General features: G+C 38.1%; 1 protein-coding gene across 1 annotated transcript in view; it reads left to right on the forward strand.

Annotated features, from left to right (window-relative positions):
- The window catches only part of ASCC3 (activating signal cointegrator 1 complex subunit 3), a 476,917-nt gene that overhangs the window by 132,399 nt on the left and 330,813 nt on the right, over positions 1 to 13,705 (forward strand). The gene's annotated exons all lie outside the window — the stretch shown is intronic.

The following is a 13,705-nucleotide window of genomic DNA, read 5'->3' on the forward strand; positions in this document are numbered from 1 at the left end:
AAAAAGAGGAAGACCCCTAATGAGATGGATCAGCCAGGTGGCATCATTGATGGCGTCAAGTGTGGCAGCGGTAGTGAGGTTGGCTCAGGATTGGACATTGTTTCGTTCTGCTGTACATGGGATCACTATGAGTCGGTTCCGACTCGATGACACCTGACAACAACAACAACAACTGAAAGCCATATATTTGTATACTGTTTCTAGTGTTTACTCATTTACTTTCTAGTTCAGTATTAGGAATAAAAATGAGATTAAATTGGCATGATTTGTTCTTATGCTTGAATTCTACCACCTTGTGCCTTATCTTCCTGACACACTAATATATACTCCAGAATTATGGGGCATGTGATAGATCATAGCCTGATTATTCTCAACCCTCAGCTTTGAATACTTTTTGGAACCCAGAAAAAGACTTTTGGGTGAAGAAAAATTTTGTAAAAGATTTAAAAGAGATTTTAGGAAGGAAATGAATGAAGAGGCAGGTCCTTTTTTTTAAGTTTTTATTGTGAATTGAGTGATAGTTTACATGCGAGGACATCAGCTTTACACCCGTCCTATCCTATTTTGTTTCATTGCAATGATTACAATCCCCTTCATGTCCATGCGTCATCATTCAACAGCATTTACTTCTAGTTCCTTTGTTTCTTTTTTCTTTTGGATGTACACTGATTACTCAGGAATATGGCACCATTCAAACACCCAATGGCAATACCCTGAAACCTTGTCTCCCTCTCCCCTCCCCCACCACCAGCACACAGCCCCTCTCCTTCCATGAGTCTAGAGTCCCCAGCAGCTCCATATCTCTCCACATCATCATCTCTGCTTCCACTTCTGGCGTTACTGCTTCTCGGAATAGGGTCCTATACTCTGCTCTCACTCTTCTCCCTTTATGGTCCCAGGGTCGTCTGATCCTGAACTGCAAGATCAACCACTCCCCTCTTTTTGCTAGAAAAGGCCCACCTTTACAATTGCAATCAGTCATAATAATTACTCATTATTGAAACACAAGAGTCTTATCCCCATCTCCTTTCACTAGCTCCATCTCAACAGGTTGAAAACCACTCAGTGGAGATTCTACCTTACCCCACACCCTCTGAAAGTAAACTCCCCCTTGAAAACTTGTAAGCCAGTCAATTTGTGCCTTTAAGTTGTTTTTAAGTGCTGTTGAATTGGTCCCGACCCATAGTGACCCTGTATAGGGTTTCTGAGGAGCACTTAGTGAGCTTGAACTGCTGACCTTGCAGTTCAAAGTGCTTTGCAGTCTGGCACATTAACCCATAGCACCACACCAGGACTTCTGTGCCTTTGTAGCCACCCCCGTCCCGCTTTTACGTAGCCAATGTCTAAGTTGCTGATCCCTATCAATGCTGTGTATAGAGGGAATAGGAATGATCCTTACTGTGAAGATTCCTTCCCTCTTGGTTGGTATTTTCAGCTACTACATCCATAAGTATTGGTCAGGTTCATCAAATTGTAGCAAATTGTTTTCTTTTCTTTTCTTTCTTCTCTAGTCGAGTTCTGAACATCCAACCCTTGAAGCTAGGTCAAATGTACTGTCTGCAAGAATGGGCGTTCTTGTGCATCTTCCCTCACTTCATATTAGCTGAACACTTCACTCTCTGCTATAGTCCTCTGTGATTGTTTCTTTGTCCATGGGCTCAGGAGTCCCCAGAGCTCACGATATACAGCTGGCCAACCAGGTCGCACCATACTCCAGGTTGATGGGATTGTACTGAATCTGGTCAGAGTTAGCTCATATCTTCATTCCTGCTTTTCCCCCACTTCCTCAGTAGATCAATGCGGTTGCCAGCAAGATTACATGCCTGCTCCTATATTCCCTTTGAGTTTCAGTCTTGGAAGGGGGTTTGCCTTGAAAGGACTTGATTGCTTTGCCTTGATGGCTCCCCTGTGGAGTACTTGCTTGTTCTTGTGATAGTTAATAAGACTGCTGCTGTTTTTGTTTTTTAACTTTTCTTGCTGGTCTTTCTTTCAAGAGGTACCTTCTGTTCCTCTAGCTGCTCTAGGCTGGTCTGCTAGTCTTTTCAAGTGGAAATTTCCCTCCTCAGAAGATTCTGAATGGGGGATCAGAATTCCACCTAAGGTCTTATATACTACAAAGGCTCCACAGGAAGCCTCTTTCACTGAGCAAGTTCTAGCACCCCTTTTAGGTATTCCAATCAGTTATAGGCAAAAGGTGGACTTACAGGCTTTCTATAATTATGTTTCTGGCTATTCCTTTATCTCACCCTCAGATGTCTATTTTACAATAGTAGACAAGGGGAACAAGGCAGATACTTCCTGAATGACTTATTATTAGGTAACATGTGACCTCAAAGGAGTCAGGGTCAGGCTGCTAACCTCAAGGTGTGAGTAGTTCAAACTCACCAGCTGGTCCACAGCAGAAAAATGAGGCAGTTTGTTTCCATAAAGATTTACAGCCTTGGAATCCCTTTTTGTCAGCTCTATTCTGTCCTGTATGAGTCGGAATCTACTCAAGGATTTTTGTGACTTTAGACATAATTCCCCTTACCCCCCACTTTTTTTCTTGTTGGTTTATGGGGGAGGAATAATTCTTTGGGGCAATGTAGAGCAAAGAAACTTGCATAGTATCTTAACTCTCTTATTTGTTGCAAGACCTTGAGAAAGTCACTTTCTTAAAGTGAATATACATGTGTAACCACCACTTAGATCAAGATGCAGAATTATATTGCTTTTATAATTTAGAACCTTTAGATTCTCTGATTAGAATCTCTTTTCATGTTAACTCTTAGCCCCTTCTTCCCCAGACTTAAGTACTTTCGTATATCTTAACTCCTTGCACCAGTATCTTCTGTTTTAAGAACTTCATTTAAATGAAATCATATATGCCTGGGTTTCTTATTTATTGTGAATTTGGTAGAGGTTTACAGAGCATATTACTAGTTTTATAGCCAACAATTCACACACATTTTGTTTCAGCTGATTGATTCAACCCCTTTAATATAATAGCACTCCCTCCGTTTTTTTCCTATTTCCATTCCTCCTCCTTTCCTAACCCTTCTGAACTTTCTCCATGGATAAATGCTGCCTTTTTAATTTCAAATGGTTGATTTTTCTAACGTGTATGTAACTCATTACTGTTATTATACCCATTTCAACTTTTCTGTTCTCTGAAAATTGATCCCGTGGGGTGAGTTCTGTTTCAGACCTGAAAGGACTGTAGTCGTGGGTGTTCCACCAACTTCTCTGTCTGACCAGTGAGCCTGGTCTTGTGCCTGAATTTTTTCTTTAACGCTAAGTTTGTGAAATTTCTCCATTTTGCTTTGTATAGCAATAGTTTATTCATTTTCATTATTGTATTCTATTGTATAAGTATATTGGTAGGTTATGTGCCGTGGAATTGGTTCTGACTCATAGCAACCCTGTATAGGGTTTCTGAGGCTGTAAATATTTATGGGAGCAAAAATCCTTATCTTTCTCCTGTGGGACAGCTGGTAGTTTTGAACTGTTGATCTTGAGGTTAGCAACCCAACTAGTAACCACTATGTTACCAGAACTCCCAAGTTATTTATTGTTCATGGATATTTGGTTTATTTCCAATTTTGTGATATTCTAAATAATACAGCTATGAGAATTCTTATACATATCACTTGGTAGCACAGTGGTTAAGCACTGAGTTGCTAATCAAAAGGTCAGCTTTTGAACCTACCATCCGCTCCATGAGAGAAAGCTATGACAATCTGTTTCTGTCTTTACAGCTTGGAAACTTTATGGGGTATTTTTACGTGCCCTACATGGGCCCTGGTGTGGTGCTGTGGGTTAATGCTTCAGACTGCAAAGCCATTTTTAACTGCAAGGTCGGCAGTTCAAGCTCACCAGTTGCTCCTCGGAAACCCTGTACAGGGTCACTATGGGTCGGAATCGACTCAACGGCACTTAACAGCAACAACAACAGGGACCCTGTGGTTAGCATGGTGACTCTAGGATAAGCATTGGACTTCAAACCAGTACGTGTGCAGTTTTGAGACCACCAGTCTCTCCATTGGAGAAAGATGGTTTTTTGCTCCTTATAGCCTCAGAAACCCTATATAAGGTACTATGAATTGGAACCAACTCACTTGTACTTAACAACAACACAGGGACACTTGGAAATGATGTAACAGAAATGGATTTGGTTTTATATGTATTACATAGCAATGGAATTGCTAGGTCATAATGTATGCACATGTTTTCAGCACTAGTAGAAAACACTAAGTAGTTTTTCAAAGTCATTAAGTAAATTGGTTTATTTTCCCATAAGCAAGTGTTTAAATCGGTTTATGTTCCCAGTTACTTCACATTCTCTGCAAACACATGCTATTTTTCTTTTTTATATTGGTCTTTCTGATGTTGTGGTATTGTTAAATGTTGTCATGTTGGTTCCAACTCAGAGCGACCCTGTTTAGGGTTTCAAAGGAGCAACTCTGAAACTTGCTGACTTGTGGTTCAAACTGACCTTGCAGTCCTGTGCGTATCCTATAGTGCCGTTCCAGGTGTTGTGTAGTTGTATCATTTTTTCTTAATGTTGGGGGGAGGGTAAGGTTATTGTAAACATGAAAAGTGTATTACGATTTTCAATTAATTTCAGGTCTTGGGTTTACTAGAAATTACATATTACAACACAGTTGTATATCATTATATTAGTATTTGTGCACAAGTATATGTATGTAAGTAATTTGACTGTTGCTTTTGACCATACAGAGAAAATAAAGTGTTATTACAGATGTTTATATTTAAATGGAGAAAATATTGGTTTTAGACTTTTCTTCAGTTCAAAGAAATCAGAAATTCCAATTTATCAAGTGTTTTCACAAAATTCATATTCCTGGAATAAAGGATTATGTGTAGATTTTTCTTAACAACTGCTTTCAAGTTGTGAGATTTAACAAAGAATTATTACTTGGCTCGTGGAGCACACAAGAAGAGACTTGACTTAACACAGCTGTATCAAAGAGTCCTATCACATGATGTTGCTCCAGGGCACTGATTTTCAGATTTGCCTGATAAAAGGCCACCTGGACAGCTTTTAAAATCCTGAGGCCAGCCTGTACCCAGACCACCATACCATTATTTTTGAGGGGCAGGGTCAGCATATCAAGGTTTCTTTCTTTCTCCTCCAGAGTTCCCATGTGATTCCATAGTGGAGCCATGCTTAATATCTGGGCTCTATGAAGTGTCAGTATGAGGACAGGAGTAAGCAGATTGGTACCAGACAAAGTAGAGTACTTACAGAAATTAGCATTCATTCATGGCTGATCAAAAATTTTCAGAAAATTTTCCTTAGGTGTTAGTATTACTACCAGTGGATTTCTCAGAACCTATGTTAGTTTTTTCATGTGACTCTCCAAGGTACCATTATTTGCAGAAATTACAGAAGATAGCTCTTATTAATGTAACAGTCTGAGTAAATACTGGCAATTTGTATTTTGCAAAAAGCCATGGTTAGATAACTGCTACTTTAGCGCTCTCATTTCTTAACCAAGCAAAAAAAAGTAGTGGAACGAAAACAGATTTTTTTGAATTTTTTTTTTTTTTACAGAATGTTGATTACTGTATTTGAAGATGAGTTTTCTCCAAGTTCAGTTTTATTTTAAATAAAAGAGTTTGGACTGTTCTTATAGGTTTCTGAAGAATAGGCCTAGTATGGTGCTGTATGGTAAGCACTGAACGAACAGGTAGGCGGTTCAGACTCACCACCCGTTTCTTGGGCTCCCTCTGCAGAGTCGCTGTGAGTCAGAACTGACTCAACAGCATGTAACAACAACAGAACAGGCACTGTAGCATGTCATTGTTCATTTCAACAAATATTATTTGGGCATATTTTCTCAGCAAGGTCCTGTGCTTGGCCAGGCACTGTGGGGATAAAAGTTGGGAAAGGACATGGTGCCTCAGCTGTTGATGAAATAAGGTATTTTCACCAGAAACCAGAATATTCGGAAGAATAATACTGATAGGACAGCCATTATGCAAGGACAGAGGAGATAGGGATTTATCTTGTTGATATAGTTTTAAAAATGTTTCATAGGGATGGATGTTGCTATTTGATTTGTTTTTTAAATGATGGATTGCAATTATTTTTGCAATTGTTGTAAAAATATAGATAACACAAGATTTGTCAGTAGAACACTTTTCACGTGTACAATTCTGTGACCCCAGTTAGAGCCACTGTATTGTAAAACCATCACCAATAATCACTGCCAAATTTTCAGAATTTTTATTTTAGAGACCATACACTAATAAAGTAGAAAAAAACAAATCCATGTAAACTGGAAAGTGTGGGGCCTGTTTGGGAAATGTTGAAAGTCCTACAAATGCATTCGGAAATAGAGGGAAAGATTTAGAGACCATACCCTGAAGAATTAGCTTTTTATAGTAGGAAGCCTTTGATTGCTTTGAACAAGACTTTGATGTGTTAAATTTAGATTACTGGATTTATTGCACAGTAGCCATTAGGATCTAGTTTGTTGTTGTAGTTAGGTGTCATTGAGTCGGTACAGACTCATAGTGTCCTTATGCACAGCAGAACGAAATACTGCCTGATTCTGGGCCAACCTCACTACTGTTGCCACGCTTGAGTCCATCGATGCTGCCACTGGGCCAATCCATCTCGTTGGGGGTCTTCCTCTTTTTCTCTGACCCTCCACCGTACCAAACATGATATTCTTCTCAAGCGATTTAAAATAGTAAACAATTTAAAAAGGAATTGTAAATATAGCATTTTAAACTTAGTATTCTTAAACATTGATATTTGTTAATGATATTATATATTAGATTGGCAATAATTTTTCCCCATTTTCAGAAGCATATTATTTAAAATTAAATACTGGCTTCTTAGTTTTACAATTTAATTTTTTTTCATTTATAAATAAATAGAAGTGCAGCTAAAATATGATAAAGGCCTGTTGAAAAGATATATGCACAATATCATTATATTAAGATTTTTAGTAAAATTTTCTTATAAATAATTTAATATCTAGTTAGTCTTTTTTCTCTCATTGCCTCTCTCTATAATAGCATTGTTTGAATTGGGATCTAAACAGTGTATTTGATTGACTTATCCCTCAGGGCTCTTTTTTTTTTTTTTTACATTTTCTTGACATCAGTGTTCAGCTTGCATCAAGTGAAATGCACAATCAAAAGTGTATAGTTCAGTAAGGTTTGACGAATACACTTACTTGTATAATCTGTACTCCTAACAAGGTACAGAAAAATTCTATCACCTCCAAATACTCCATACTATCCTTTTCCCTGTCTATTCCTATTCTGCGGCTCAGTTCTTTGTCAAGCCATTCAGGTAGCACTCATCACTCTTTGGTCTTTGTCACTCCAATAACTGTTTGTATAATAAAAATACAAGTGAAAATATAATCCAGCTTTTTCGATTATGTGCTCAGCATACAGACTGACTAAGTATGGTGAAGAATATAACCCTAGCGCACACTTTTCCTAATTTTAAACCATTCACTGTTTCCTTTTCCTGTTTGAACAACTGACTCTTGCTCTCTAGAAAGGTTCCTCATGAGCACAATTAAGTGTTCCAGAGTACTCATTCTCTGCAGTGTTGTCCAAGCTTGTCATGATGTACACAATCGAAAGCCTTTGTGTAATCAGTAAAGCACAGGTAAACATCTTTCTGGTATTCTCTGCTATCAGCCCAGATCCATCTGATGTCAGCAATGATATCCTTCATTCCACTTCCTCTTCTGGATCTGGCTTGAAGCTCTGGCAATTCTCTCTTAATGTTCGGGTGCAGCCCATTTTTGGATTATCTTTAGCAAAATTTTAATTCTGTGAGATACTAATAATATTGTCTGACAATTTCTGTATTCTGTTGAGATACCTCTCTTTGGAATGGGCACAAATAATGGATCTCTTCCAGTCAGCTGGGCAGGTAGTTATCTTCCACGTTTCTTGGTGTGGGTGAATGAGTGCCTACAATGCTTCATCATTTTTTTGAAAGTTTTCAGTTTGTATTCTACCAGTTTCCGACACCTTGTTCTTTGCCATTGCCTTCAATGTATTTTGGACTTCTTCTTTCAGTTTAATTGACTCTAGACCATATGCTACCACTTCAAATGTTTGAGCATGGACCATTTCTTTTTTGAACAGTTACTCTGTATATTTGTTTCATCTTCTTTTGATGCTTCTTCAGCACTCTGTATTTTCCATAAAATCCTTCAGTATTGCAAGTGGAGGCTTGAATTTTCACTTCAGTCCCCTCAGCTTGAGGCATGCAGAGCATGTGCTTCCCCTTTGGTTTTCTAATTCCATATCTTTGCACATTATGTAATAATATTTGACTTAGTCTTCTCGAGCTGCTCTTTGAAACTTTGTTTAGCTGTTTTACCTCCTCATTTCTTTCATTTGCTTTAGCATCTCTGTGCTGGAGAGCAAGTTTGAGAGTCTCTTCTTAACATCTATTTTGGCCTTTACTTCCTTACCTTTATTTTTCAATGTTTTATTGTGAGCTATGTGATAGTTTACATGGAAGAACATTAGCTTTACATTCACCCTATCATATATTGTTTCATTGCCATGGTTACAATCCTGTCCATGCATCATCAAACAACCAAAGGGTATAGCCTGCAAGCCTGCTCCTTGGTCATCAGCACACAGCCCCTTTCTGGATCTGGGTCTAGAATCCACAGCCACTCCATCTCTCCACGTCGTCATCTCTGCCTCCATCTCTGGTATCACTGTTTCTCTGGGTAGGGTTCTGCAGTCCGGTCTTCTCCCTTAATTGACCCAGGGACCTCTGCTCCTGGACTGCAAAGTGAACACCTCCTCTCCTTTTGCTACAAAATGTCTACCTTTACATTTCCAACACTCATAGTCAATTCTGATAGCAATTATTTACTATTGTACCACAATAATCATATCCCCATCTCCTTTCATCAGCCCCTCCCAGACAGATTGGATACTACTCAGTGGAGATTCTACCTTCCACCACACCCTTTGGATCTAGGCTCCGTCTTGAAAGCTTGTAAGCCAGTCACTTCTTGCCTTTGTAGCCCCTCCACCCACCATTTTGGTTAGCCAGTGTCCAAGTTGCCCATCCCTGTCTACCCTGTGCATTGAAGGGGGTGGGAATGGTCCTCGCTGTAAAGATTTGTTCCCTCCTTTGAGCTACTGCATCCATAGGTGTAGGTCAAGTTCCTCAAATTGTATTAGATTACTCATTTTTCCTCTTCTTTATTCTTCTAGTAAGAGGTTTGATCATTCAGCCATTGAAGCCAAGTCAAATGATTATTATCTGCAAGTGTGGGTGTTCTTGTGCATATGCCTTCACTTCTTATCATTTGGATGCTTCACTCTCCACTGTGATCCTCTGTGGCTATGTCACTGACTCTGGGCCCAGAAGTCCACAGGTCTTGCCATACTTCTGGGCAACCAGGTCTCCACCCATGGTCACAGGAGTCTATTGAACGTGGTAGGACTTAGCTTGAAACTTCATTGTTGTTTTTTCCTCACTTCCCTTATCAGTGACCAACATGGTCACCAGTTAGAGCACATGTCTGCTCATGTATTCTCCTTGAGTCTTAGTCTTGGAAGGGGGTTGCCCTGAGGGGACCCTACCACTTGCCTTGATGTCTCCTGGGAGAACAACTCGCTTGTCCTTGTAGTAGTCGGACTGCCATTACTGTTTTTTTATTTTTCCTGTCGGTCTTTCTGTCAAGGAGTATCTTCTGTTCTTTCAGCCACTCCAGGCTGGTCTACTTATCCTTTCAAGTGGAGATTTCCCATCTCAGAAGATTCTGTATGGGGTTCAGGATTCCATCTATGGTCTTATGCAATGCAAAGGCTCTTCAGGAACTCTCCTTCACTGGACAAATTGTGGCCCCGTTTTAGGTATTCCAATCAGTTATAGGCAGAAGATAGACTTACAGGCTTTCTACTTTCTTACCTTCTTAATTATCTTTTGCTTTCTCCCAGTATGATGTCCTTGTTGTCATTCTACAACTCTTCTGGTCTTTGGTCTTTAGTGTCTAATGTGTGAAATCTGTTCTTCAGTTGATCTCTAAATTCAAGTGGGACACATTGTTCAAGGTCATATTTTGGCTCTTGTGAACTTGTTTTAATTTTCTTTAGTTTCAGCCAGAACTTGTTTTGACATTAAATTGATGGACTTCAAAAATTTGAATGCACAAAATTTCTGGCAGAATTGTGGTAGATAAACATTTTAGGCATACCATTTCTCCAGTACATAGACGAAAACTAAAACACTTTTGAGTAATGACTTTAATACTGCTAAGGGAATAAATACGTGGACTAAAAGAAATTTCCATTGACATTAAAAATATTGATAGTTAACCCATAACCTAATACAAGAGCAGATGGAAATGGATTGTGTGAGTTCCAATTCATTAAGCAAAGTGACACTTTATTTTCTAGTCATTTTAGTTCAGGGAACTGAAGTGCTGAAATAATATTATAAATGCAGCTACTTCTCACTTTGCTGAATGTGGAATATGGAAAGCAAAATGCTAGAAAGGATTTAAAATATCTGGTAGCATAACTTTCTTATTTCTGGAAAAAAAAATGATTTTACGATTTAATTGTTATCACAGTTTTATCTCTGAAAGTAAAGTTCTGGCTCAGTCATCTGAGTTCATGAGGAGGCAGGTCACCAAACTTTGTGTTTATTACTATAATAATGTACTATCTCACTTTCCTAACTTTTAACTTTGTACGTTGTTGTTAAGTGCCGTCCAGTCGTTTCTGACTCAGAGACCCTGGATAGGGTTTCCAAGGAGCAACTGGTGGGTTTGAACTGCCAATCTTGTGGTTAGGACTCCAGTACTTATCCTGTAGTACCATATACAAGTAATAAGCTTGTTGCTAAACTTTGTATTTTAATATGAATATTACATATTTGCCTTTAATTGCTGCTTAGACGACTTGCTGTTTTTGTGAAAACAGATGAGCATATGTTTCAAAGACTTTTATAGACAGTGAGTGTAATAGTAAAAAGGTACACTTCCTGAAAAAGGTTATTAGTAAGAGGTCTTTGGGTATATTGATGATAATATATCTTGGGTTCTTTTGAACTTATGGAATTTCTGTTTAGATTCAGTGTAATATTTGAAATGATGTTAATGTTGAGTGACTGTTTCAAAGCATTTAAAATCTCAGAATTCATTATATTTAGTTTTACTTGCATATCTGTTTTATAAATCTTGATGTGATCTCAACATTACCATTTTACCTTCAGCAAATTTACTAACTAGCTTAGATTTGTACTATTTTATACCTTTGTTGTTGTTAGGTGCTATCGAGTTGGTACCCACTCATAGCGACCCTATGCACAACAGAATGAAACACTTACCAGTTCTGAGCCAACTTCACAGTTGTTGCCATGTTTGAGCCCTTTGATGCTGCCACTTTGCCAATCCATCTCGCTGGGGGTCTTCCTCTTTTTCTCTGACCCTCCACCTTACCACACATGATATCCTTCTCCAGCGACTGGTCCCTTCTGACAATATGTCCAAAGTATGAGAGATGAAGTTTGGCCATCATGTCCTCCAAGGAGCACTCTGGTGACACTTCTTCCAACACAGATGTGTTAGTTCTTTTGGCAGCCATGGCACTGTCAATATTCTCCTCCAACACCATAACTCAAAAGCATCAATTCTTCTATGGTCTTCCTTATTCACTGTCCAGCTTTTGCATACATTATGAGGTGATTGAAAATGCATGGCTTGGGTCAGGCATACGTTAATCCTCAGGCTGACATCTTTGTTCTTCAACACTTTAAAAAAGTCTTGTGCCGCAGATTTGCTTAATGCAATACGTCATTTGATTTCTTGACTGCTGCTTCCATGAGTGTTGATAGTTGATCTAAGAAGAATGAATTCTTTGACAACTTCATTCAATCTTTTCTTTGTTGCTAAGAATGTTGTTTATTGGTCTAGTGGTGAGGATTTTTGTTTCTTTACATTGAGATGCAATCCATACTGAATCCTATGCATTTCATACCTTAGATATTCATTAATCTATTTTATTAAAGCTTCCTAATTCCTGTTCTTTAAAAGTACAGTTGTTTAATTTTGTACTTGACATAGTACATTTCATGATGATAGTGATAGCTGCACTAATGCAACAGATCATATTGCTCGATCATTTTTGTATATTTGTTAAAATTTTTTTCATTTGTGATGTAAAAAGCAAAATTAATGTTTTCATAAGTGTTATCAGTAAAGTGTAGAGAGAATAATCTGACTCCCATGCCAAATAACCCTTGCAAAGCACAGTTGAGTTATTAATCAGTATCAGTCTTGTATATACTGGTGAAGACAAATTTTGGTTTCTGTTTGTTGTTGCCTCATGTGTTCTTTGAATTTTGCTGTATAAACCGATTTCCTAATGTAATGTTACTGCAAGAGAAGGTTTTATTAAACTTGTCATCTTTTTCTCTGCCGCAGTATGGTTTTAGATGATCTAAGCAATTCATTATGTACAGCGCAAATAGATTTGTAGTCACAGCCTCATGCTGAAAGGTGTTCTTGGGAAGTTTGCATTAATACCTCTGACTGGACCTGTGTCTCCATCCACTGCTTGATTGCTGTTATATGCCAGTTATGCTTTACTAAGTGTTATACTTTATTTACTTGAAATACCTGGTTAAGCATTTGGCTGCTAACCAAACAGTTAATTGTTCAAATACACCCAGTTGCTCCTCCAGAAAAAGACCTTGCGATGTACTCCTTGAAGATTACAGTCAGTAATCTTCAGTACAAGATTACAGTGAAGAAATCGAAAGGACAGTTCTACTGTTACAATGGTCATGAGTCGAAAATGAACTTGGACACCAAATAGCAATAACATCCATGTTTCACATAAGTTACTATACATTGATTCTAGTTGATAATAAAGGGAAATTGTTAAAACTATATCAGTAGAAAAACTTATTTTTTTACTCAAGATTTGGATAGATACAACATTAGTGACCATTCTAGGATGAATTCTTTGTTTTTCTTTCATTTCCTTTGAATTTTTCTATTCTTAGCCTCTTTTCAAATAAAGGTTGCATTGGTATTTAGTAGTTTAAAAGATAATATGCTTTATTTTATATATTGTGAAAAACTTAAAAAAAATGTTTATGTATTATGTATACATCATACTGTAATTTATTGACAAACTTCCTTTTGTTAAAATTAAATATACCTACTCCTCACTGAGGGGCTCTGGTAGCATAGTGGTTACGAATCGGGCTGTGAACCTTAAGGTCAGCAGTTCAAAACTACCAGCTGCTCCGTGGGAGAAAGAGGAGGCTTTCTGCTCCCATACAGATGTACAGCCTCAGAAACCTTGTACAGGGTTGCTGTGGGTTGGAATCGACTTGACAACACACCACAACAACAACAACACTTCTCACTTATTGACATGATTAGGTTCCAAAGAAAGTGAAGAATTGTCATGTTAGATCACAAAATGGAGAATGACTACATAATTATATAGGTACCAAGTTGCATCATAACAAAACAGCTGAACCACTAAGAAAAATGGGGCAGCCAAGTTGGCACATACCTTAACCATCACAGCCAGCATTGCTTTCGCTTCACACCTTGACATTCATTACTGCCAAACACGTGTTATTAATGCCCCAAATAATTGGATATTGGATGTAATATTGTTGTTGCTAATGGAAAATGTTGGATAATGAAATAGTCAATAAATAAGGAGTAGA

This window comes from Chrysochloris asiatica, unplaced genomic scaffold (genome assembly GCF_000296735.1).
Source record: "Chrysochloris asiatica unplaced genomic scaffold, ChrAsi1.0 scaffold00084, whole genome shotgun sequence".
Taxonomy (NCBI): domain Eukaryota; kingdom Metazoa; phylum Chordata; class Mammalia; order Afrosoricida; family Chrysochloridae; genus Chrysochloris; species Chrysochloris asiatica.